We start from the raw sequence: 26,876 nt of genomic DNA on the forward strand, positions 1-26,876 counted from the left end.
CAAAATGTGCAGTTTTACATATATCTTCAAATAAAGCATATTTTTTTCCTTTGGAATATTTAGCTAAACTTTTTAGCTATTGAGCTATTTTTGTCTTCCACTGTAAAATGGTTGTTCCTTCTCACCTCATATAAATAATCACATTGCTTAAATATTAAGAGTGCTAGGTCTTCATTCTTGTTTTTGAGTAACTACTATTTTTTAGACAAAAAGATGCTAAAGAACAATTGTTTTTCAAAAATGACTACTAATGATGCTTTATAATTTTGTGGCATTTAAACCAGATCTTACAAAAGGCTAGCTCTATCATCTTGAAAATGCAACATTTCATACTCTTCTTTATATGCTCATTGCTCATATCTAAAACAGTTTTAATTATTAAGTAACTTCAAAAACTGTTTACAAAGAACAGTACCCTCTAGTGAATATTTAAACACTGGCAAATGCCTGTCAATTTTTACCCAGTAATGTTTGAATCATGTTTGTTTTGAATGTGTGAGCAAAGTCCACAGCCCTGCAGAGGATCCTATCCTTAGCCCATTTTTATTACCTTTGCTCAGGTTTGACTCACAGCTGGCAGCAGGCAGGACCGTAAACCACACTTAGAGCACAGCAGCCCCTAAGACTGGTGACAGCTGGTGGCATGGGGACGCTTGTCTTCATGTTCTTGTCTCAGTTCTCAGACGTGTTGACTGCTAAGCAAACAATAAAATCAATTCCAGTGTTTATCTCTGTATTTCTTGACTTGCTTTTCCTCAGTGTTCTCAAAATCTTTACATTTATTCGGCAATTTCTGGAAGGAATTAAACTGAATAGAAAAACACCATTTTGATTTCATTTCAAGTGAACTTCTCAGGTATAACTTTGTCAGTGTGGTCCTACGTGATCTCTCTGATCACACCTTTGATGGCTGCATGCCGGGTCTCTACATTGGCGTAGGCACCTGGACCCTCTCATCTGGAATGCACATCCCCTGACATGATTAGGTCCCCCTTTTCTTTCAGAATATGCTCGGTGTCCAATCTGGAATGAGACTTTGCTGACTGCCGTTGATGAAGTAAGCTCTCAAGCCTGCCCAGTCCCCTCCTGCTTCCTTCCCTGGCACAGGCGCATGCCTGGCTGACACCACTGTGGGGTGCTTCTGTGCTGTGTGGCTGCACACTGCTTTGTTTTCTGGCCCGGGGCAGTACCTGTTACTTAGTAGAAAATCTGGAAATGAATTGAGGGAATAAGTGAATGAGGCTGGCTACTCAGAGAGCTTTGTGTATGAGAGAGGGTGACTTCAGTGACTGTTAAATAATTAAGAGGCTAGTGGGTGTAACTGGCCCCTGGGATTTAATGCAAATCAAAACCCAGGGGATTGGAGAATTAAGATCAGTGTGCTAATGTTTGGGAATGAAGGAGAGAGGGAAAGGGAACAATCTGGAATATTCTTCTAGCTTGGCAATAAGAGATATTCTTTCCATGCAACTAAGTTAAGGAATTGTGGGAAAGGAATCAGCATTTTAGAGAGCAAGTTGTATGTATCAATAGGAAAAGAGATCACTTTATTTCTGAATGCATATTGGTCTGCAGTGTGTTTTCTCAAAGCCACTGGTGCCCCCCCCCCCCCCCAAACTGTTGATTTTACTTTGAGGTCAAGTTTCCTAAAGTGTTTTAAAAGCTAGCCACGAAGGCGGGCTTTGTCCTCTAGGGAGTTTGTATCTTTAGATGGAGAGATTTTATCTGGGCACCAAATTGAAATTACTAAAGATCTGAATACTTAATTAGCTTTTCAGGCTCCTGAGTCACTAACAAAATTAGCGTTTTAAATGTGAAGTTCATTGTTTTTCTGTTTACCAAACACATTCTGTGCTCTGGACTCCCCAGGAGGCCGTGGCATTGGCATCTGGTGGGTAACAGGTCCTGTCCAGTTTCTTTTAAGACCTTGAACCCAAGGAGATGGTGGACTGAATTAGACTGAGCCAATTCCTTTTCAAGTGTGTAGAAGTAGTTAGACTATGACTCACTGAATTCTAAGTTAGTAACTTGGTTTTCAGCAAATATCTAGAGTTGTTGTAATTAAAAAACTCAAAGTCGATGTCTATGAGGTTCCTGGCTGACTCCAGTTCTTTCCTTTACTTGGAGGCATTGTTTCTCTCCTGTTGTTTCTTACCTGCTATGTGGGAAGCTCAGGCCTTTGGAAAGGAAAGATGATTGCACGGTGTTGGTAACATGTCCTTTGTTGCAAGAGTGTATATATATATATATTTTCTGTTTAGCTAGAGGTATCCAAGACCCAGTTGTCTACATTAACATGCAGTGTTCTAACTCTCTGAAAAAAGGATGTCTGAGCATACTGATGGGTGGGTGGGTGTCATGTTATTGAGTGTGAAAAGCAACTTGCAGCATGTTTTGTGTGTCTGGAAAAGGAAAATGCACAGTGTCGTGCAATGTCAAAAATGGCATGGAGCAAGTGGAAGTGTTTACTTCTTAATCCAAACCTCCTGGGACAATGCTTTTTTGTTTTTCTTTCTCTCTTTCTTTTTTCTTTTTTTAAATTCATTCACATTGTCTCAGTTTTAAAAGAAAAGCCATAGAGTGTTTGGATGATTCGCTAGGTGAGCTGTGTTGGAGACAGACCTAGTACCGGGTACCTGCTCATGGGTGGTAGCAACCAGGCTCTGTGCTGGCCCTGGAGTGGGCTGGGGGTAAGCGAGGCTGCCCTCTGAATGGCTTTGCGTCTTACCAGCTGCACGCTGGCTCCACTGGCATTTGGATATTTAACCTCTACTTCAATAATAATAATAATAATAATAATAATAATAATAATAATAATAATAATGATAATAAAAGATGCTTCTTAGAAACCATTACTACTAAGGTTTTCATTAGTCTTCTTTTTCTGAACTGGTAGTCTCTAGTGAGATTTTGGTGTGTCTCACCATGATCTCTATAGACCAGGAAGCCTGTTATGTGTATTTGCTGACACTGAGCTATTTGAATCTCCAACTATTTGTCTTTGACAAAGGAATGTTATTATTGTGCGCTCTCCCTCTATCTCCACCCTCCCTAAAGTAGCCAGCATCGAGGCTTATTTATTTTCTTGCACTGTTCTTTAATTGGGCTTATTTCTGCTGAACCTTGGTATTATTACTTGAGACAATATAGTCAGGGGCTGGTGTTTGTCTGTCTGTCTGTCTGTCTGTCTCTCCTGGGCAGTCAACTAGGCAAATACTTGCATTGAGTTACATCCCTAACCCTTGTGGGTTTTTGTTTGTTTGTTTGTTTGTTTTCAATACAGGGTTTTTTTTTTTTGTATAGCCTGTACTGTTCTGGCCTCGTTTTGTAGACCAGGCTGGCTTCAAACTCACAGACATCCGCCTGCCTCTGCCTAACCGAGTGCCGGGATTACAGGCATGCACCACTATGCCTGTTTTTTCTGTTTTTGTTTGTTTGTTTGTTTTTAAAGACAGTTTTGCTTTAGAGTACAGGCTGGCATTGAATTCTTTCTTCTCCATCTCCTGTCTCTTAAGTGCTGGCATTACAGACATGTGCTACCACACCCAACAAAAAATCCCTCCTAAAGGTTTTGGGAATTAAGGCTGAGTCTTGGACATTTCCAGAGGAACGGTCATAAGGTGAGCTGATGTTCGTTATCATGCATGGTGCCTTCTGAATCATCAGTGGTGACGTCAGATAGTGGCAGCTGGCAGTTGGGCGGAGACTCCTCACAAGCTGACCTTTTGCTGCTTCTAGGTGCCCTGTGTTCCTGTGTTACTGAGCTTTATCAGAATGATTTGAAAGATTTGATTTGCTACTCTGAGCTCAGCTGACAGATAAGACAAAGACTTCTAGGTGGAGCTTCAGGTGCTCATAATTAAGATGGACTTTGGTGGCAGTTTGCTTTAGTCATTACAGATGACCATTAATACAATAAGTAACTCTAAGCCTTCTAATGGGTGCCATGACCTTAACACAACAGTAAGTATATGTCTTAGAACTGTTAACTCTCATAATTTATCCCCTTGCCAAAAGCAATGGTCCAGAATGTGACCAGATACTTTTCAGCCTGCCTTTCTTTGTCAAGGTCATTTTCACTGTCTAGCTAGGTAAATATTGGTAGTTTGTGAAACTGAAGATCAAAGAATGAAGTTTAGCTCAAGGTGAAAGTAGAGCCATCCTCCTAAATAGGAGTAATCATCAAATAATTATTTTCATGTGTTGAATTTTCACTCATTGAGTACGGATTATTTTCTTTTCCTTTTTAAGATTTATTTATTTATTAGTATACGGTGTTCTGCCTGCATACCAGAAGAGGGCACCAGATCTCATTATATATGGTTATGAGCCACCATGTGGCTGCTAGGAATTGAACTCAGAACCTTTGGAAAAGTAGCCAGCACTCTTAGCCTCTGAGCCATCTCTCTAGCCCAAGGACTGATTATTTCATTTCACTTACATGGGAAGAACTATATATACTAGGTGACTTTTGTACATAATCACATTTAATATACAAAGCAACTGTGTAAACACCACTAAATATCATTCTGTCTCTCAGATAGGACAAACACCTTGACCAAGGCCATGTGATTAACCAGTAAATGTTAAAGCTGGCACTTAAATCCAGCTAGTTCAATCCAGGTCCAGGGTATTTAGTTATCACTTATGATTACTCTTTTAAGTGGATGATGAAACCTCACTAAGCAAGGTTAATTGTGATGCTATTGAGGACAAGGCTAATCTGCCTGCATTTAAGAATATTTGATGAGGGCTCCTGTGTGTCCCAGCTGTGTGGGTTTCACTTTCCGTCAAATACTTTTAGTCGGTGGCTCTGGCCTCTGGCTGCCTGAACTGCCCCGGCCCCGCACAGGTGGATTAAGTGTTGCTGTTGCTGGACTTGCAGGATGTTATATTTACAGGCTGTGAAACACAAGGAGCCTTGAGCTATTCCACATTGGCCTTCCATGGCAGCTGTTACACTGTTTTGAGAGTAACAGTGTTTTGAGTTTGGACTCAAAACAAAAAATGGAAAGCAGTATTAATACTAAGTATAAATAATATGGCCATGTGGAAGCTGTAAGAAATTACCATGAACTTGGCAACTTAAGCATCATGAATTTCTGATGATTCTGAAGGCCTGAAATCTAGGACCAGTTTTAAATGGTCTGGAGTGAAGATGTGGTCAAGGCTGCCCATCTCTGCAGGGTCTAGGAGACTCTGTTCTTGCCTCTTGTAGCTGTGTTGGCTGCAGTATCCCTTTTCTTGGGCTGACTTTGAGTCCCTTTGAGATCACATTGCCATTTTTTTTTTTCTTTGTTTGATATTAGACCAGTCCTTACATGTTAAGGACACCTTTGACTATATGTAGGGACAAACAAGGCCTCTCCAACTCAGTATCTTTAGCCTAATCACATCTGTGAAGCCCCTCCCTCCAGCCCCTTGCCTTATTGCCCTCCCTTTTTACTTTGTAAAGAAACATTTGTAGATTTTAGGGGTTAGGATGTGGCGCTCATTCAACAGGCCATTGTTCTGCCTACCACATTATGACAGATAGAATTAAAACCTTTAGCCTGCCCTGTATGAATATACACCTGATTTCAAAAATTCCCTAACTGCTTTGCATGTCATGGGGGGGGGGGGAGGTATGTAAATATTCTATGGTCAATCAAATCTGAGAATTATTGGGGAGGATGTCTGTCTTTGAGGGCATTCACAATACAGTAAATTCCTGCTGCAAAGAAAGCTGCTTAACTTCATTGAGTCCTAAATTTCTCGGACTTGGATTATAAAGCACTTCTTTTTAAAGGACACACCTGTTCATAGTTGGTAGAGTACTTGAGCATGTTAGGAAGCTCTGGTTGAGTTTTTATTCCCATCAGTATTTCTAAAGCATGGAGTTAACCAATGTATTGCCTTATGACTTAAAAACCAAGACAAATATGCAGAGTTAAATGACATTTCTGTGCATTCATTCATTCAATTTTTAACACAGTCTCACGGTAGCTTAAGTTTTCCTGGAACATATTCCCAGACTAATAACAATTGGCAATCCCCAGGTCTTAGCCTCCTGAATTCGGGAATTACAGATGTGAAGTCCATACCTTACAATTGGTGAGTTTTGATGCTGTGCCTGATGAGTTTTAGGGGTTAAAAGCTATGAGTTATGAAATGGGTGGAATTGTTCTGACATGAAATGGTCTCGAGGACTCTACAGAGAAGCGTGCTTCTTCTAAGTGAAGGGCATCCATAGCGCCACAGGCAGACAAAAGCAAGAGGGCTCGAGACAGGTCAATGGTGATGTTGGTGTCTGAGGAGTCTGGGCTTGATTCTCTATGCTGGTGATTGGCACAGCATGGCCTTTGGTGTAAATTCAGGTCTCTGTCTGCTTTCATGAAAATGAATTTAGTGGAATCTAGACTCTTCTGTCTGCTCGTGGCTGAGGGGGGAGGCTTGCAAAGCTCCCAGTATCTGCCATCTTGACATCCACAGAAGAGCTTTGTCAACTCTACTTAGAGTGATAGGACTTATTGAAGGCTTTTTATCACGCATGTGCTATCCTTGAGTTTTTGTGTTAGAGATTAGACCTTGACAACTGTACAGAAAATGGGTCAGGAAAGATAAAGACTGGGCAATGGCAGTGTGGATAGTAGAGAGGGGGACACTAGAAGTTTTGGGCATAGAATTACTACAGTTGGAGTGTGAGGTAAGGAAGGGTAGTACAATCAAAGCCAGATTTTAAAAATAAGCTTTAACTTTCTAATGACATTGCTGCATGTCAATCACAACTAATATTGAGACATTATAATTAATTTGAATGTTTCATGAAGCTTTTCTACTTTCTTATATTTTTGGTTGTGAGCCTAGCCTTTAACGGCTAGGCCACCTCTCCAGCCTCTGCTTTCTATGTAACGTTCCTTCTGTGCAGGAGAACATCCAGCACGCCACATCCTCTCTAGAGGCTTCTGGACTGTGACCGATAGACTCCCTCTCTCTTTTTTTCTTTTTTTCTGAGACCTTGATAGTACTGCAGAATACTGCAGTACACTGTCCTTCAGTTGAGATTGGCCTCAGGGTTTTCTGACTAGATTTTCTGATCAGAATAGAAGCTGTTTTTGCAGGTTCAGAGAAATGAGACATTGCTTTCATTGTACTTTCCTGTGAGGAAAAAACAGCATGGCTTCTCTCTGTTGGTATGACCTGGATCACCTAAGCAAGCTGAGACAGAGGTGCCAGGTTTCTCTGCTGGCAAGTATCCATACAAGGTGAACTATGCCCAGATGAAGAATTTAGAGAAAGCACTTTGAATTGTTCTACATAAGACTTCTGTATATTACCCACCATGAATTGACCATGTCATTTATATATAGCGGTATGGATTCATGGATAATGTATAGTTCAGGTTTTGAACCAATACTATGTGCTTTATTTGTATTTCACAAGATGTTCCAGCTTTGGTCATTGGAAGGTTATTCAGGTGGTTCTTGACATGCCCATTGTCCTGATACGTATGTTTGTATGCATGTGGTGGGTATATTTTAGTTCTTTTCCCCCTAGCGTTCAAGCATGGACCTGGGCATCTCAGACAGTGTCAAAGTTCCTTTGCAATAGTTATGTGTAACTGATAGGGTGACAGTGGAGAAGATAAAACCATTAGTTGAAAGCCTTATACAGGAGATTTATATATCTATATCTATATCTATATATATATCTATATATATATAACTATAAACAGTATGTAGCCTGTTTGTCAGGTTCCCAGATAGTTGCTGCTTCACATTTGAGAAAGATTAAAGACATGCCTTTTTAGGCTTTAAGTGTGGTGTCATTGATAATCTTGATTGCTAACCTGATTGGATTTAAAGTCATCATAGAAACAAACTACTTGGCCTGTCTGTGAAGAACTTTCTAGATTATTAGCTAAGGTAGCATGAGCCATCCTAAATGTGAGAGACACCACCATTCCATGGGGTTGTGGCTCAGGTTGCAGGGAAAGGAGGAAGGGGCCAGGTAGTAGTGACACACTCCTTTGATCCCTGCACTTTGGGAGGCAGAAGGTCAGCCTGGTCTACAGAGTGAGTTCCAGGATAGCCAAGGGCTACACAGAGAAACTCTGACTCAAAAAACAAAACAACAAAACAACAGAACAAAGACACACACACAAAAGGAAGCAAACAAAGGAAGAAGGGAGGAAGGGAGCTGTGTAGCTGTAGATTCAATATGAGCTATCTCCTGCTCCCACTTGGGTGCTTTCCCCACTATTATGCGCTTTTCTGGGAACTGGCCAAATATACCTCCCAACACACCTTAAGTTTCTTTTTGCAGGGTATTTTGTCACAGCAACCATAAAAGCAATTCATACATGTTCAGTGCAACTGTAACATTTTATTGTAATACCTCTATAGAAAAGAAATATGATCTCTGCATAGACAACCTTCACAGCAGATTTTATTAGGTTATACTGGAATTTGTTCATTTTCAGCTAGGGAGAGATTTCAACTGGTCTCTGGAATGAAGAGTTTCTCCCCTTCCTAGATTCCCTGAATTTTCCCATTTGTGTGTGTGTGTGTGTGTGTGTGTGTGTGTGTGTGTGTGTGTGTGTGTCACACACACACACCTTTGGTCTGTGTCTGGACTTAGGCATGAACACACCATGTTACTCATATGGAGGTCAGAGGATAAGTTATGTGAGTGGTCCTGAGGATGAGTTGAAGTCATGGGGCTAAGCCATCTGATCTATTCTTCCTTGTCTGGTGTAAATACGATGGGAGTTTGGCCTAGCGGGCAGCTCTGGGAAGGAAGAGCATTAAGAGATAAGGTAGTACTGATCTTCAGCACCAGGCCAGTGCATTTCATGGGTTTGGCTTCTGTGTGTAGGAGTGACAAAGGCTGATTGCTTTTGTAGCTCAGACAGAAGAATCATAACCTGCTGTTGCTTCCCTACTGAATGTAGAAACTACTCAGAGGAATGATGGGAAAAAAAAAGGACTAAGAGGCCATTGTTTGCCCAGAGGATTTGTGCATGGATTAGGTTCTTTCTCAGGAAACAAGAGAGGAATTAGTGACTAAGCATTCTGTTTGCAGATAATCTGAAGAAAAACGGAATTTGTCATAAAGTATGGACCCTGGCTTGCTGAGCTTGTTAGTTTGTGACCGTCTTCCCTTCTTGCAAATATTAATTGAAAGATGAACTAACTTGACCCAGCTTAGAAACTCACATCCAAATAAATGGAGTCTAAGTTTTTCAGTTCACTATTTAATTTTCACATTTATCTATTTATTTGGGTTGCGTCACAGTGCCTGTGTGAAAGTCATCTCTCTCTTAGCATTACAGTTAAGGATGACCTTGAACCCCTGATGTTCCTACTTTCCACCTCATGAACCTAAGCATATTTTTATAGTTGTCTTCAGTTAAATTTAAAATTACTTTTTGTTGAGCCTTTAAAGTCTTCTCTAGGTGTTGGCTTTATGTAGTGTCTAACAAGTGTGCTGCTTCCAGATCCTGAGCACAGAAGGGGATGGTCACTGAGGCCTGGTTGTGTAGTGAACATGGGGTTGCCTGTTTCTCATTGGCTGCTGGCATTTGAATTTCGCAGGTCTTTCGCTTATAACTGGAAGATGTGTGTTATTAAGCTCTCACCTATCTGCTTTGTAGAACTGGAAGCTTAGTTGCTGTATTGCTCTCCCCTAAACACGTAAAATTATTCTTTTATTACTAGGACACTTTAGGACCAAGCTCCTGATTCTGGAGTTGGTTCTCCTTTGACTGTGTGGGCTCTGCCAGTCTCAGGTGCTGTGACTCTTGCATTTGGGTCCACAGAAACAGAACAGCTTTCCTGTATCATATTTCATTTTAGTTCTGTCCAAGTGAGGAAGAATTAACTTAGTCCACTGCTGTGGCCTTGTTTGTCTGCTAGCTCAATCCTGTCAACCAGGAAGAGCTACTGGGCTCCTTTCTGAATAGCTGTGCTCATTTGGAGTGTAAACATTTCATTAATTTGAGAGGAAGCCCAGCTGATCTTTTAATTGGTACAACCACTCGCCTTGTGAAGTTCTGAGTGAGCGTGAGGGATAGAGGAGCAATACCCTGTGGTCCGAGCAGGGGCTCTTGTTACATTTGCTTCTCAGTCTCATCTTTGTGGGTTTATTGCAGTAACTTGTTCTGTTGGTGTGGGTGCTGTTTATTCAGCAAGGAAACCTTTAGGATCAGAGGAAGACAGGAGAAGTCATCTGGATCCTCCTATGTGCCCCCTCCCCGACCAGGACTGCCAACCTAAGAACTGGCTAATGTCTTTTTTGATTCTCCTACCTGTGGAAGCCTGTCAGGAGATGTTAGTGAAGTCCTTGTAAGGAAGTTGCTTGCCTGTGATCCTGTGGTCATGGGACTCAAAAGAATTTTATCACTCATGTGCCAGGGCATAGGCACCTGTAACATTATAAAGCCCTCTTTGGTGTTGAAAGTTGGTGGCAGTCTCCATGTGTGTCAGTGGTGTAGCTGCCTTGCCATCTTCATTGCTATATGTCAATAGCAAGCTTGATTTTTATTTGGGTCTCGCTACTTTGCTGAAAGTATGTCTTATTAGTCTTTACAGTTTTTAAGAACAGGATCATGCCATTTGTCAGTAGGAGCAACTTGGCTTCTTTTCTGCTTCTTTCTCTCCTTTTCCTTTATTCCCATGGCTCAGGCCTTGATTTCTAGTACTTAGAAAAAACTTCCTATTTATTTCACTTCCTGACTCTCCGCTTGTGCCTCTAGCACCAAATCTTGGATCCCAAGCCACAGAAACCTAGGGGCACTCCAGAACAGAACCCCTCCTGAGTAGAAAGGGCTCCCAGGAGCCCCGTGGCTTGTTAACAGAGCAAACCCCCTGTGGCTGAATCTGTCACTTGAGTCTACCCCACTTCTGATGGTCCTTTCCGGCTCATTTGTTTGAACTGGACACAAGTGACTTTCTCATTTTGAAACTCTCTAGAGCAGGTTGCTCACCCAGGGGCCAGCACCTTTATTTTCAAGGCTCTTAACCCCATCCTTCATGTTGCCTCTAACTTGGAACAGATGTCTGTGAACTTTAGTATTACTTCTGTGTGGCCAGATGCCCAGTGAGCTGAGTAAGGCATTCACTGTCCACATAGTCAAGCGACCTGCTTGGAGTGGCTCAAGGTCAGTGTGGAGCCTGAGCTCTAGATACCTTTCCTTAGCATTTAAAGTATTTTACAGCAAATACTGTCTTCAACAAGCGATGAAAGGATATGCTTGTATCAGATTTTACTAGGCAAGACACTGAAATATTCTTTTAAAAATATTTTCAGCAGCTAGGTCTGGTGGTGCCTGCCTATAATCTTATAATCCCACTAGATTACAGCAGGATGATCACATATGTGAGGTCTTCTTGACCTAGTCTCTATCCCCAAACAACAACAGTTTCCAAAAAACAACAATTACCAAACAACAACATCCCCTCCCCCCAAAAAACAAAACCAAAAAATGTCAATTTAGGGGGAGTTTTCTTATTTGTTGATTTGTTGTGAGACTAAAAATAATGTTGGAAAAAGTACTGACATTTAGGCAATGAGAAACTTCCATGATAATCTCTGTTGAATACCATCGATCTCTTGTGCAGCATCACGAGCATAAAATTGTTTTCATCTTTTCCTGTGACTGAAACATGTTTTTCCATTTAGTTCTTTCCTAAGTCCTCCTTCCTTGGTTGGTCTGTTTCCCTGATGGAGTTCCCCTGGGTGTGTCCTAGCTCTTCTGTTAGAGCCACCTCTTGCTCTGGCCCTTCCCTCTTATCTCTTATGCCCTCTCCTGAAGCAGGTCCGTGGTGACTCTACCACCTCAAAGGATCTTATACCAACTCGCTCCCATATGCCAGTCCCCAACTCCACCTTTAGGTGTCACTGCCTGGGTGACAACAGTCAGATGTCCTCCCCTATAACCCCAACACCCAAACCTCCAGCACCTAGCATGCCCCAACTTCCCAATACTTTAGTTGAAATAATAATTTCATAGGCTCAAAATCTCATGTAATCTTTTGTTTATCCACTCAGCCCCATGGTCCTCCTCCATTCCCCTTTTCCATCACTGGGATTCAGCCATGGAGACTTGATGTCAGTTTCTTTGAAGTAGCCTCCACACTTCCCCTTTCCTGTCTCTGTTTAGCCTCTATTTCTTCTTCAGTTTCCCCCTTAAATCCCACTTCTAAGGTCTTAGGTCAGAAACCACGCTTTTATTGCACCACAGTCACCCACTGGTAGCCCATTCTATTGGTATATAGAGTCTTCGGCATAAAGTTCCCACCTCATTATATTCTTGAATATAATGAGAATATAATAATTCTTGAATATAATAATCAAGAATATAATAATTCTTGAATATAACTTTCACTTGAAGAAGTGAAAGTTATGGTATCTATGAATATTTTAAGTGCTGCTTAAAGACTATGAGAAATGGCCTATCCATTTTGTGTGGCTCAAATGTCATGGCTAATACACCACACTGTTTCATTGAGCTTTCTTAGTGTTGTTCTCTCAAAGCTGTTTCTGGTCCACTGGATTATCCAAGTGGGCACATGATAAGGCTGTATCTTCTCTTTGTATTTTTAGCAGACAGAGGCACAGCGTTCTGGATGTTTAGGTATTTAGGCTTATTATATTTTGCTTTTTACCTTTTTTCTCCTGAAGATTTATTTTCTTATTCCTAGCTCTGTGTATTCACGTGTATTTGTGGAGGAGAATGTGCATGTGAGTTCAGGTAGCCCTGGAGGCCAGATGAGGCTGCCACATCCTCTTACAGCTAGAGTTACAAGTGATTGCAAGCATCCCAAGGTGGGGGTGGGGAAACGAACCTGGGTCCTCTGGAAGTTCAGTAAGCTCTTAGCCACTGAGATATGTCCAGACCCCCATATTTACTTGTATCAAGTCCTTATCCCTTGGATTTTATGAGAGATCATAAAGGTCATTAGATTACTTAACATATGATAAAGATAACATGTATTCATGAAGATAAAGAAATAGTGACCAAAAGTAAAATATATCCCAATTCAAGGTTGTATGATTACAGTCAACATGCTTTGACAGAAATAATTTTGTGATCAGCCTAAAGTGTAAATTTTAAACACATAGGTCAATATACATTTGAGCATACAGCAGGGGCTCTAGTTTTTTTTTTTTTTTTTCAGTGTCAAATTAACTTTTAAATAAAAAAATTTAAAGAAAGATTTAATATATGTATAGGTGTTGGGCCTGAGTTTGAGTGTCTGTGTGTACCATATGCAGGCAGGAAGCTGCAGGGATCCCCAGGAAGTGGTGGCGGTTGCCAGGAGCTCTGCAAGAGCAACAAGGGCTCTCTAACCCCAGGCTTTCATTTTATTCTTTTAATTTTCAGTTATTTTTAAGGTGATTTTTGTGCTTTCCATTTGACTTACTTAGTTTTGCTAATGAGAAGGGTTTTTTTTTTTTTGGTCAACTTGACACAAGCTAGAGTCATCTTGAAAGAGAACCTCAGCTGAGGAATTGCCTCTGTCAGATTGGCCTGCAAGGATGTCTGTGGGGTATTTTCTTGATTGATGGCTGACATGGGAGGGCCTTGCCCACAGTAGGTGGTGCTATGTCTGGACCATCGGTTCTGGGCTGCATAAAAAAGTAATCTGAGCATGCCATGAGGAGCAAGCCAGTGCCACAGAGTCAGTTCTTGTCTCCAAATAAACCTTTCTTCCTCAAGATTCTTCTGGTCATGGGGTTTTACCACAGTGATAGAAGCCCTAACTGAGACATGAGTCTACCTCAAAGCAATAGAATATAGACTCTCAAGAAGACAATGCCAGCGTTTACCTTGGTTGGTGTCATTCTGTGCAGACACCAATAACCTGTATCAGAAACGTGGCAGAAGTTCAATCGCAGATTCCACCTCTACTGCTTACTGTATCACACTTTCTGAGTCCCAGAAATTGACATTTTTTAGTTAGCACTCTGGCTTTTATTTAAATAAGCTACAGAAAGAAGCTAGAGAGCCAGGGCCCTGTGTGTGGTGCATTGTTGCAGGGCCCATATGAGGGGGCTCACACATCGCTCGTTCACCTGTTTACTCTTACCCATACATAAAGTTGTCATCTGAAAATTGCCAGTCAATAAAAGGTGAGAATATTGATTATGGCTGAGCTTGAACACAGTGTCCTTTCCAATTGGGGTACAGATGATCCACAAGGAGCCCCATTCTCAGAAGGCTGAGTACATGGACCTTTGAGAGCTGACTCAGGCAGAAAGAGACTACATGAAGTCTACTCTCTTCTGTACAGCTGAGTTAAATTCTCTGAAAAAATCCTAGGAATTGGCTGGTGGTGGCCTTCACATTCACCAGGATTTTTATGGCCCTCTAGCCTTTCCTAGCTGCCCAGAGCACAAGGAGCTAGCTTGTCTTACATAGGACAGGACCAATTTTAGTGTCCTTGGCATTGCTTTAGGTGTCATTAATACCATGAAGCCTAGCGCTTGGGAGGCTGAGACAGGTGCATCTCTGTTGAGTTCTGGGCTGACCTGTTCTAGATCATACTGAATACCAAGCCAGCTAGAACTTAATAGTGAGATGCTGTCTGAACAATAACAAAAAGGAAGCAATCTTAACACTAGATTTTTTTTCAGCCCCACTTTGGTTTTATGGGCCCATAAAATCACCCCAGAGAAGGGGGAAAATGTAAGGTATGGAGAAACCGTTTCAGGACGGAGCTCACTCTCTGCAGAGCCCCTTTGCTGTGCCCACCTTACCACCCATGCCTGGGTGTGCACTATTTGTGCCACAACCTGGGCACTGTGTGCACCTCACTAAGTAGAAATAGGTTCTACATGGGATGGGGTGCCTAGCTTGAGGGTTTGGACATTTGTAGTGCTCAGCATGCTCACAGTGTATGTTAATGCTAAGTGCCCTCCGTCCTTGGGACAGCACAGATCAGTGAATGGTGCCTCATCTGGAATCATGGCTTTGTCTGTGTCCTGTCCTGTGCAGCATCATAATACGTAATGACAATGTTGCTCATTGGATTCGGGCAATATGGGCTTAATTATGTGTAGGGAAAGCCAAGTTTGAAGCCATCTTCTTGGGTGGCTTCTCTGCCCTGACACTGATGGTGCCATTCATTTAAATTCTCCATTAGGTTTAACCTTCCTGGTGGTGAAATGGGGGCAAGAAAGTGTTCTAATCCAGACAATCCACCTGAGCTGTTTCAGTCCCACTTAGAAAACACTTTCTCATAAATTGTAGCATATCCTTGCATGCCAGTTCTGTAAAAATAACCAGGGTGCATGCTAAGCATAGATTAGGCCTTAGCATCACAGAAGGGACAGGGACCCGAGAATCACAGTGTTGTATCCTAAACACCACCCGAAGTGATTACCCTTAGCAAGTGCAAGGGTTTGTAATTTGAAACAGCTTTTTAACCCTGAAGCTGTTGGAGAATAGATCATTTGTGTATCATGAGAAAGCTACCTAAAGGGTTTCATCTGAAAATTAAATAAGATAAGCAGAGGATCCTGGGATATTTGCTGATTATTACTAGTTGTTCAGTTAGAAATATGAATTAAAATACAGTAATAGAAGAACATGTTGGCTATGATATGCATGACCTGTAATGGCAGTACATGGGGGTACAGACAGGACAATTGGGAGTTCAGGTTCATTTTTATCTGCATAGGAAATAGGCTAGCCTGGGCTATGTGAGATCCTGTCTCAAAAAACGAGCAAAAAAAAAAAAAAAAATCGGTAAGATGTCCTGTTATTTCAAAGGCATTAAGCAGTGTAATATAGAGAAAACCAGCTGACTACCAGATTTGAATAATTTGGAAACCAAGTACAAATTTAGCTGACAGTTAAGCATCAAGAGCAGACTGGGAAAATTCAGCCAAAGTTGGCTGAGAAAAATGTAAATGCTGAAATGATTTGAAAGGGTCCTCCCCCCCCCCCCCCCCCCCCCCCCCCCCCCCGCCAATGGCTTCTTGTGATAAAATGAAGAACAATTTGTGGATCCTTTGACTCCAGTGAGCCCGTTTCTAGGGGTTATTTCCATGGAAACCATCAGCTCTAAAGATGCATAGTGAACCTGGGCAGTGACCCAGCTGGCTTCTAGTATATGCTCCAATTTGTTTGTATAATAGACTGTTGTACATTTGTGCTGATGATGTTGTAGTGGCAGGGCACAAAATGGGCGATAAACAGACTGGAATAAACATGATATTAACATTGCAGTCAAGGAGCAGTGTGAACATGGGCTTAAGGACATCCATCACATGCTTACCATATTATCTTCCATGGAGGCCCATGTCGGCTTCTCCTTTCTTGGGCTTTATTAATTATGGAGATATCCATAAGCAGCAGGAATTGTTTCTGTCATTGTTTTGTTTTGTTCAACACAGTAAACAAAAGCATATGCAAATGTATGGGGGAACTTGGCAACTTCTACTCAAAACAATTTGATAAATCTTGTCCTTTAATTCAAGATAATGAAATAGCCAGTGATCTTCAATCTAAACATTAGTGGCTCCAGGGAGCTATTTGCTCCTCCCACCCCAGTCTGAACAGAGGAAATGAGTGTTTGATTAGGAATGACTGTGATAGGAGAAGGGCTTGGGCCAGTTCATCTGTGGGAAAGGAAGAAGGGATAGTAATAAAGTCCAAGACAGCGTGGAAACCACACCAGCGCAGCAGCTGTCCAGGAGATCTGAGACTGAGACATCCCATGGAGGTTGTTGCCTAGAACACCAGGTATGTCTAGGCTTGACCTCCTTGTCCCAGAAGGGGTTGATTCCGGTGTGAGAGAAGTCAGGTGCTGAGGTTGGCTTTCAGAAGTCAGATTTCTAGCCGAAGGGCAGATCCATGAAGACATGAAGTTTCGTCAGTGAATTGGTTCATTAAGCATGGAGGTCTCAGCATCTTTTGAGCTGGGGCTGCTAGCGCGTACCTTTGTTCCCAGCACTGGAGAGGTGGAGGCAAAGGCAGGGCAATTTCTGTGAGTTCAAGTGGGAGAAAGAGAGAGATGGAAGGACGGACAGAGGGAGGGAGAGGGAAAGAAAGGAAGGGAGGGAGGGAGGGAGGGAGACAGAAAGAGACAGAGACAGAGAGATCCAGCTGGACTTCTTTGAGTGAGGCATCTTGGGACGTGCTGGAGTTTCTCTACCTATATAAGGCTCTTCCTATCTCAGAATACTGTGATGTGGGTGAGGATGTACATAACAATGACAGGAGTTTGTCTAATGTGTCATCAGTGACTTGTTTCACTTAGATGGACTAGGATTCTGTTTTTGTTTCCAAAGTCTCAGGTGACCAAAGTTGGCAAGAAGTGTAAGAATATGCTAGTGTTGTAGGCTCCTGACTTCCCTAGTGAATATGTATCCCTGTCTAAAGCTTTCCTCCTCCAAAAGTTTTACTAATAAAACAATGAGTGTACAGGATTTCCAGCCCACTTCCTCTTAGAAAGAACAGGGTGGGGCAGCCTATATCAAAGTCGGTACAGGAAGGAACCCTAGCTCCTATGTCCGGCCCTGGCTTTCTGCCCTCACAAGCTGGAGGGAAGCTTCTGAGTGGGCAAAGGTAACCTCTAAACTATTGGTGGTTCTTTGCCTACTCTTTGGACCCGGGAACACAGGGTTATCAATGTGCCTAGGCCTAGAGGCCAGGGAGAGAAGTGAGTTTGGTTTGGGAGCTGACATCTGCATGGTTACCCTCTTTGGCTGCTGTGATTCTGTTGGGGCTGTGACACAGAAATGACTCTAGATAAAAAGTCTGGAGATATAACTCTGAAATAAGACTCCATTTTTGGATTATAAGCTTGGAGATCAGATGAATATAAAGATGTTGGAAGCAGATGCTTTCAATTGAGAGCAGGAGAAATATTCTTCCCTAGGGAAGAGCACAGTGATTGGTTATATAATTCCAAATGGTCAGTCCAGAAAACTTATAAACAAGTAACATTATACAGACTGAGCAGGCTGTATTTATATATTTAGGAATATATATGTATGTAACATACATACATGTATATAATAATGATTAATGAAAAAAGAGGCTATGAATTTGAAAGAAAGCAAGAAGAGGGTTTGACAAAGGAAGGGAGGGGAGAAATGACGTAATCCCCCAATAAAAGAAAGAATTAAAACAAATTATTTGGGCTGTTGATTGGGAACGGAATAGAACGAAACAAAACAACAAAGACCCTTTATAATACAGGAATGATAGTCTATGTGTCTAGTCTGTGGTAACTGAAAAAGTCAGTTAAGTATGGTGTGAGGATGACTGAAGAGATCTTTTGCTAAGTGATGACACTGGCGCTGCAGCTCAGGCAAGGCTAGGTTCTGAAACTTAGGCTTGCCCATCTCTAATACTCTAGAAAACTGCAGGTTCTTTCTGTGATGCACACTCTTCTGTATGCCCCAAAGCTCAGTTAAGTCTCCCCCTGGCTTCTGATATGTAAGGGGACTGAGGATAGGGTTTTACCCAGGGGTGAAAATGAAGGTACACTGCGTTCAGCAGGAACAAGGAAACTGCCACCCTTTCATCTAATGAGACCCATCGAATGGAAGAATTAAAAGGAAACAACAGCACAGTAGTGATGTAGCTCAGCTGGTAGGTGCGTGCTTGGTGTGCACGAAGCCCTGGGTTAGAGCTTCAGCATCCCATAAAACAAGTGTGGGCATGCATGCCTGTCCTATCAGCATCTGAGAGGTGGGGGCTGGAGGACCAAAAGTCGAAGTAAGGATGCGGCCAGCCTGAGATACATAAGACCGTTTCTCAAACAGAAACAAACAACCAAGAAGATAAAATGTTTTAACCACCCCAGCCTGCGATTCTGGCAGAACAAGGCTGAGCAGGACAAGCAGAAGGTAATCCCAAATAAGGCCTTAAGGGTTAAGTTACAGTAAGGTCTATGTGATAAATGAGCTGTGAGTAACAGCGTTTCTGTTTTCTGTCTGAGGACAATTCTTAGATTATGGACTGTTATTTCATTTCCAGACTGAACCTTTGAAATGAAAATTTGTCTGTTTCCTTTTGTAGATGTAGGAATGAAGGCCCCGAGAAGGGTGAAAGACCTTTTGACCTGACACATCATTATCCACAGAGGCCAGGATACCAGATGCCGTAGGAGCTGAGTTTTCAGGCCACACACATCTGGAGCAGTGTAAAAGACCACGGATATCAAGTGTCCTCAACCTAGTGTGTGGGGCTCCTTAGCAAACATGTGCCTATTGCCCAAGAATAGCTAAGACACAGTACAATGACCAGGCACTTTCTAAGAAGACGCTGGTTGTTTTCGGTGGATTGTGTTGTGTTCTCAGTACTGTCTATGTGCCTGCAGTGAGCTGGAACTCTCAGACTTGCTGAGGATATGGAAGGGAACAAGACTGGCTTCAGTGACTCTCATTTACCTGCTTTTTTTTTTTTTCCCTATGTGGCCATATCTGAATATTTACGACTGTAAAGAACATTTTTGTGTTTAAGTATTATATCTTGTTTTTATATGAAAATAGTTTTTAATATCTGCATAGTATTCTCTGTTTTTGCCTCCTGAGTTCTTAGACCTTCCCCCCTTCCATTTTCAACAATTACGGAATGTTGAATTTTAGTAGTAGAAGTGGATCAAGTAGTATGAAGATTCATGAGACTCGGGATGCACAGTGACAGTATTCTTTCCAGGACAGGCCTTATTCATCTTACTTTATCATCATTCACATTGAACAGTTCTCAAAGTGCGGACTCCGTGGGAAACACACTGGGTTGGTTCTGGTTACATGTCTATTCAAGCCTTCTGTCTTCATTCAGGGTTTATGCCTGTCTTGTGGCTTAGCATTGCTATCTACTACCTGCACCCACTGTTCAAGTGGCTTGAGATCATGACTGAGACATTCAAAGGAGTCAGTCGTCATCTTATCCTCTTGTCATTTTAAGGCCAGAGAATCTAAACCTAATCCATGTAGCTATGGAGGTGAGGGTGTGCCTGGCCCAGGACTGCACATGTGAGTTTGGGCAGATACAGAGGCAACGTAAACCAGAACTCCTTAGCACACTTGGAGCTTAAAGAGCAGCTCAAGCTGATTCACATGTAGCTGTATGGCTGAGCATAACTCACTCATTCCCCAGCAGGAATGTGGTCTTGGAGGTTGCCTTACAGCCTTGCCTCTGTCACTTGGAAACTGGTTACTGAGTCCTTGTCTTCCAGCTTCAGGGCCCTCTTGTTTTCATTCATTGGCTTCTCTTCTTACTCATTTCCTTTCCCTTTCCTCACACAGCCTCTCAGTCTATAGCCGAGACTGTCCTCAAACCTGATCCTCCTGCCTTAGCTTTGAAGTGCTAAAGACATTGGCCTGTACTACCATACCTAGCTCAGTGTCCTTACTTGTGAGAAAAAAAGAATTGCCTAATTGTACTGCTGCTATCATTAAGTCTAGTTGGCGTATCCCAAGAGTTTAGTATGAGAGATAGCAGGATTGTTATAGATGCAACACCCAAAAGGGAGCACTCAGACAGTGGTTAACCTGTAAGGGCCGCGTGGCCTTAGATGTGGCTTCTTAGTCAGATGCTTGGGTGTGATAATTGGGTGCCATCTACCGTCCTTGTAGAGCATGCCGTGAAACGAGCATATATAGACTTTCAGATTTAGGGATACCCTAGTTTCAATGATATTGTGGGGGTTCCAGAAGACTCTCACTTATATAGCCAGTGGCAGGTTTTTATACTGGCTCAGTATCAGCCATGCTCAAGAATCTCTGCAGCAGCCATGTGAGTAAGTAAGTGTTTATGAAACACTTGTACTCCCTTCCTCCCTCTCCTCATTTTTACTGACTATGAGTTGATTTTTAAAGTAATCAACAGTGTATATATTGAAGTTAGGGAGGATAGTAAAAATAGGTGTCTTGTTAGAACACTGGATATATACAGCATGCTAGAAATGTGTGTGTGTGTGTGTGTGTGTGTGTTTTAAGTTTCTCAATTTCAAAAGTACCTTTTTTATTAAAAAGAGAGAGAGAGAGAAAACTTTGTCCTTTAAAAAACCATTTTCTGAGTTTTATGCTCATAGCATAAAACTTTTTAGTGAAACCTCTTGTCACCTTCTTTTTTCTGTATCCTACAGGCTAGCGTTACAAAGGGATGTCCTTTCTCAGTGCTGAGGGTGAAACCTCACTCTTTATAATCTAACTGAAGTCAGGATGCTGTGGCCTGCCCTGGTCCCCTTTCTGTCTTATCACATACTTAGAGTGGCTTTAATGTAAAGTCATAAGCATCATCTTCAGGGTGGGTATTACTTTCTTCACTTTATAGCATGGCTAGTTTTGATTATTGCATGTACATAAATTCCTTTATTGTATGTTGTATGAAATGAAATATTTCTTGTAGGTAAACAATTTTAAGTTAAAATAACACGCTTTATTCTTCACACCTGTGATGTCTGTTTGTGGTATGTGTGCAGGTGCACACATGTGGGCTCATGTGTATGCGTGGAGGCCACTAGTTGATGGCAGGGCTTTCCTCCAACACTTTGACTTAGTGAGGCCTGCCCTCTCTCTGTTAAAGAGTTATTTATTTTATGTGCATTAGTGTTCTGCCTGCATGCCCGTGCAAGGGTGCCAGATCCTCTGCAATTGGAGTTACAGACAGTTGTGAGCTGCCATGTGGGTGCTGGGAATTGAACTCTGGTCCTTTGGAAGAGCAGCCAATACTCGGATGGTCTTTTGTTGAGCTGTTTTTGCCTCTTGAGCCCTGGGATTACAAGCAGCCAGCAAGACTTGCCTGGCTTTTATATGCGTGCTGGGGATCTGAACTCTGGCTCCCATGTTTGCACTGCAAGCAGTTCATCTACTGAGTTGTCTACGTATCCCAAACCACAAGAACTCTTAAATGGTGGTACCCTCATTTTAGATGAACTGTCCATTTGACCATGTCTTTAAGGTTTTCTGAATAGATAAATACACACTGCATTAGTTGACAGTAGGAAAGCAAGACATTTTTGTAGAAAGATGTAGGGGCAGAAACTTCGATAAAACTCAGTTGACTGGGCAGGTCACATGCTGCTGTGTGGCTGACCATCACTTTCACAACTTGCTCCGCCAGTGTCTATTAGGGAAGTGTGCAGTGGGTGGGTGACTCAGTGGCGCGGTGGGGAGATGGATTGGGTGGTGTTTGCTTGCAAGTTAATGAGGCTCAGACAAGGAAATTGCAAAGGTCATTAGGGGGAAAGCCCTCCTTCCTCACTCAGTGGGGCAGAAGCATAAGCAGGACTTGTCATCCCCTCCTCCGCACCTCCCCCATTCAGTTCCTCTTTGCCAAAAGCACTAATTGTAGGTTATTGTAATTATCTGTTTATGTTCTCTCTCCAGTAAACTAGCTGGCCCAGTCTTATTCTTTTCTGTACCTTTTACACAAGCACAATGCTAGTAGGTTGTTTCTACACATATGATTCATCTGCCTGAAATAGTAAATTAGAAGACATTTTTGGCCTGTAGGTATTTCAAAATATTGGCAAATGTTTTGAATAGGGAGGCATTTTTACCCTCAAGTATAAAACGTGTTCATTTAAAAATAATAGTATGCGATGGTTAGGTGGCTCAGAGAGTGGGTAAGGGTTCCTGCAACGCAAGCCTGGGGAACTGAATTCAAGTCCTAGAATACATGGAAAAGTGCAAGGGGAGAACGGACTCCACAAAGCTGTCCTCTGACCTCCACACACATACATCTTGCACACAAACAATAAGAAAAAGCAAAACAATAATAATTCAGAAAATCTGACTTCCCCACTTTTCTATGATTTTTGCATTCTGAAGAGGGTTTGAGCCCTCCTTGGGAGCCATTACTAATGCTCCCTCAGGCTGACCTTCACACACCTCTTCTCAACCATTTTGCTCTGTGGTTTGGGGGGCATGGTGATCACTTGCGTTCTTTTGAAACCTGGCAGTCAGCATATCTAAGGATACAGCAGTGATACACACTTGGGCTCTCCCTCCCCCCGACGGCCATCCTCCGTATCCTGCAAGTATTAGCAGAAATTAGCATTTTAGAATGTACAGAGCAGACTTTGTCCTTGCCCTTCTCCTTGAGGCTAGGTAGACCGTGAGCAAGCTGCAGAGTGGTGACTTGGTCCCTGGTGCTGAGAATGCTCCGCCTTGTTGAATGGGGTCTGTAGTGGAAGCCCACTTTCTCATGACCTCTCATGACCTGTCAATGCAGCTGCTTTCTCAGTTAAGTATATTTCACATTATTGGTAGTGAAATGCGTTGGAGCTCTGGGTCTCTGCCACGTCCCAGCTCACGTCGGGATGCTGTTGCATCTCCAGGCCTGTGTACTCATTTGTGAAATGAGCAGAGGGGAATAGCATTCACCTGGAAGAACTCGTGGAGACTGAGTGCTCATCTGTGCTTAGCACAGTGACAGTGAACGTCACAGTTCTGCCTTTATTTCTTATAAAGATGGCCAGGTGCTGGGAGAGCACCGAACCAGCTTTAGATAGTGGTCACAAAAAGACTTTCCCAGTGGTTGTCCCCAGCAAGTTAGCCAAGAGGAGAATGGGAAAGAAAGATGTCTCATTAGAGGGGCTGAAAGTTTTTCACAAGAGATGGGGCCTGAGGTGAGAGAGGTAAAAGGAAGACCAGGTGGGACCCATCAGCACAAGGGACTCCCAGTCATTTCCTGGGAAGTGGGAGCCCGCAGAAGAATCTGTGTGCAGCTGGATCCATGCCACCTCGTGGAACCAGAATGGCAGTGGAGACTGAGAGGGACCAATGAGAAGGTGTCCTGAGGATTCCTAGTCGATGGAGAATGCTAGGGCTGAGAAAGTGGGCAGGCTGGGCAGGCGCCTTTACCTCACACTTGCTCTTTACATTCTGGGCCATTTGAAGCAAAACCAAAGAAATGCCAGGATACCCATGCATGGGATAGATGGGCTGAAGGGTGGAGTCCTCATTTGGAGACAAACCTGTGGAGAAAGTAGTGCTAGGTGTCCATCTGTGTGTGTGTGTGTGTGTGTGTGTGTGTGTGTGCGCGCGCGCGCATGCGCGCGCAGGTGCAGCAGTGAGTATGGATCTGGTCGATGCAGGTAAAGACAAGTTCTCTGTTTTTCTAGAATTGCAAAGTTTGTTTCCTTACAGCATGTGATGAAAAAAATTTTTTTTTTCTTTTTCTGATTTTCTTCCAGTTAACTTTGTGCCTGGGGTTGCAATTTTTCTTTCCTTTTTTCTTGATTACTTTCTAATTCTCTGTAGAGATATGTGCTTAGGAATTTTTTAAAAACGAAAAATGGATCAGAAAATGATTCACATGAAAGGTCCTCACTCCTAAGTATGCACATATAAACAGGAAATATCAGCCAACTATAGCAACTGATTTTGTTGGCTTTGGCTGGAGAGCTTTGCTGTGTTACTTGGAGGAAGGGTTGTGAAACTACAACTGTGTTGGGGTGGTGACATCCGTGGAGTGAGTGTCTGCTTTCGAGAATGAGGAGAGGCATTTTTCTGTCATCTCATCTGGAATCGCTTCAGTCCTCGAGAGTGTTTTAGATACTGTGGTTTTACAGAACAAGTGAACAGGTGCACAGCTAAGAGTGTGCCAGAAAGTGACTTTTTTTGGGAATGCTTACAGACCTTATTAAAATGTGCTGAACGTATTTGATCCCTCGCCATTCCCAGTACAGCCTTACCTAATGCTGAAGGCATGAAGACAAAATGAGAGGCAGCTAGAGCTGATCTTGCATTTCCACACTAAGTACAGGCTCTCCATTCATGAGGCCGCTGGCAGTGGACAACAGGCAGCCAAGACTGACTCATGAGAAGATGGTCATTTGACGGCCTTCTGCCCTATCCTGGTGTTTGACCTGTGTCCATTTTCTGCCAAAGAAGATATGACCTGCGCAGGGAGGGCCTGGGGTCTCAAAGCATGGAGGCACCCTCAATAGCTCAGGGTGCCTGAGACTGGAATTTGCACAGCAAGATAATGGGCAAAGAAGTGCTTAATGGTTGAGATTTCCATATGACCATGTGTCCCAGGGAACAGCAGCCTCTAGGCAGTGAATAGAAAGACAGATGCAGGGGGGTGTGATCCTGAGAGTTTGGAGTTTGGAGTACCTTAGCCATGCTGTCACCAAAATGGATCTGCTTCATCTCAAGGAGTAAGGACAATCCCATAGAGCAAGGCCACTTGCTTGTGATAGGGATATAATTGAATTGGATCCATCATAACCAAATGTAGACGCTTGAGTAACACTTGGTTTGATCTACCAGTAATTTAGCTGCCACACTGAAATGAGCCTCCTCGAACTGTCCTGTTTATGACAGAAAGGCACATGTGGCTCATATTTAGGATGAAGATCAACAAGGTGAAACAGACCCAATTGCTCTCTGTCATTCCCCGAAAAGACCCCAGGACTCTTTGGAGAAATGACCTCATCCAGAACAGAGACAAGACAGATACAGGATAAGTCCCAAACATGTTTTAATGTGAGATAGTAAAGAAATAAAAATAAGGACAAAAATATATGTCAAAAATACCTAGTAGGCAGCCTGAAGAGGCTCTCCCTCACCGTGTCTGGTCAGTGTAAAATACAGGGACGATGTAGGGATATGTCCTGAGAAAAACAGAACTCTGTGTGTGTTTGTACCAACCCTAACTACTTCACTAGGTGAACAAGTGATGCGGAATGCCAATAGTGAATGAATAGTAGTGTGCAAAGAATGTTGGGGTCAGTATGCTGCAGCTGTCGTGATAGAAAGCTTGTAACAGGCAGAGGTCATGGACACCTGGGAAAATTTCTTCTCCTCTGCCTCTCCTCCTCTTTCCCTCTCCCTCCTTCTTTACCTTTCTCTCTTCCCCTCCCTCCTTTTCTCTCTTTTTTTCTCCTTTCCTCTCCCACTCTTTCTTTCTCCATCTCTTCCTCCCTTTCTCCCTCACTTCATCTTAGGTAGAGGCTTACTGTGTATCCCAGTCTGGCCTTGAACTCATGATTCCCTGCCTCAGTTTTCCAAGTATTGAGATTATATAGGGATGGGAAGGGATATTTTGAGGTAGGACAAGGCATTTGGATGGTCTTAAAATGTTTTCCCCTGGCTGAAGTATCAGTTGCAAGGAAAAATGTAGTGACTTCTTTTTTATTGACTAAAGCGGGCATTACTTCGGGATTAGGATAGACAATGTACCTTTAGATGTGATATTCAGAGATTATCTCAGGGAATTTTCTGGCTGAGCAAACACACGCCATTCTGATTCATCCAAAGTCAGCAGTGGAAAGGTCAGGCACACCAAAAGGGAAGTGCTTCATTAATTTTAGAGGGGAGGAGCTGTGTTCTCAGTGTTGTGAAGACAAAGGTGCTGTAGTGTGTGTTTCAGGTTAAAGGGAGATAGGAGTGAAATGCTTTCTCTAACCCTGGGCTGGATCCTGAGGAAGAAGTGTTATTAAAAAAAATCATTATTAGGACAACTGAACATGGAGTGCTGGGTTAAAACATCAGTGTCAGTGGCCCCAAGGTTGATGACTGTATCGTGATTATATAAGGATCTCCCTATGCTTTGGGAATAATTTCTGAAAGTTTTTAAAGAAAAAGAGCCATGATGTATGAGATTGATCATCATGTGGCTCAAGACAAAAGTGCTAAATGTGTGTGTGGAAGAGAGCAGGCGAATATTCAGGGAAATGGGCTAATGTCAGTAAACACATGCGGGTAAGGACCACACGAGTATTTCTTGTACTATTATTTTTGCAAGTTTTCTGGCAAATTTCTCAAATTAAAATTATTTTCAAGTTAAAAAGATGTAAAAAGTCCAGCAATGGTGGTGACTATGACTTACAGGGCAAAGGAGGGTACGTTGGAAAGATGCAGGTTGAGTTGCCTCTGTGGATTTTCTACTGTAAGGGTTGCTTTTCTAAGTAAACTGT

The 26,876-nt window shown here is 42.5% G+C and overlaps 1 protein-coding gene across 3 annotated transcripts in view; it reads left to right on the top strand.

Moving 5' to 3' along the window:
- Window positions 1-26,876, top strand: part of Sgms1 (sphingomyelin synthase 1) — a 237,797-nt gene that overhangs the window by 73,237 nt on the left and 137,684 nt on the right. Inside the window, exon 1 of one of the 3 annotated variants that reach the window (XM_055613849.1) lies at window positions 16,663-16,732. The exons of the other annotated variants lie outside the window; for them this stretch is intronic. The gene's annotated coding sequence lies outside the window, so the exon portion shown is untranslated. Of the gene's footprint in view, window positions 1-16,662; window positions 16,733-26,876 lie in introns of those variants that run through there. 3 annotated transcript variants of the gene reach the window in all.

This window comes from Psammomys obesus, unplaced genomic scaffold (assembly GCF_907164565.1).
Source record: "Psammomys obesus unplaced genomic scaffold, mPsaObe1.curated_primary_1811, whole genome shotgun sequence".
NCBI lineage: Eukaryota > Metazoa > Chordata > Mammalia > Rodentia > Muridae > Psammomys > Psammomys obesus.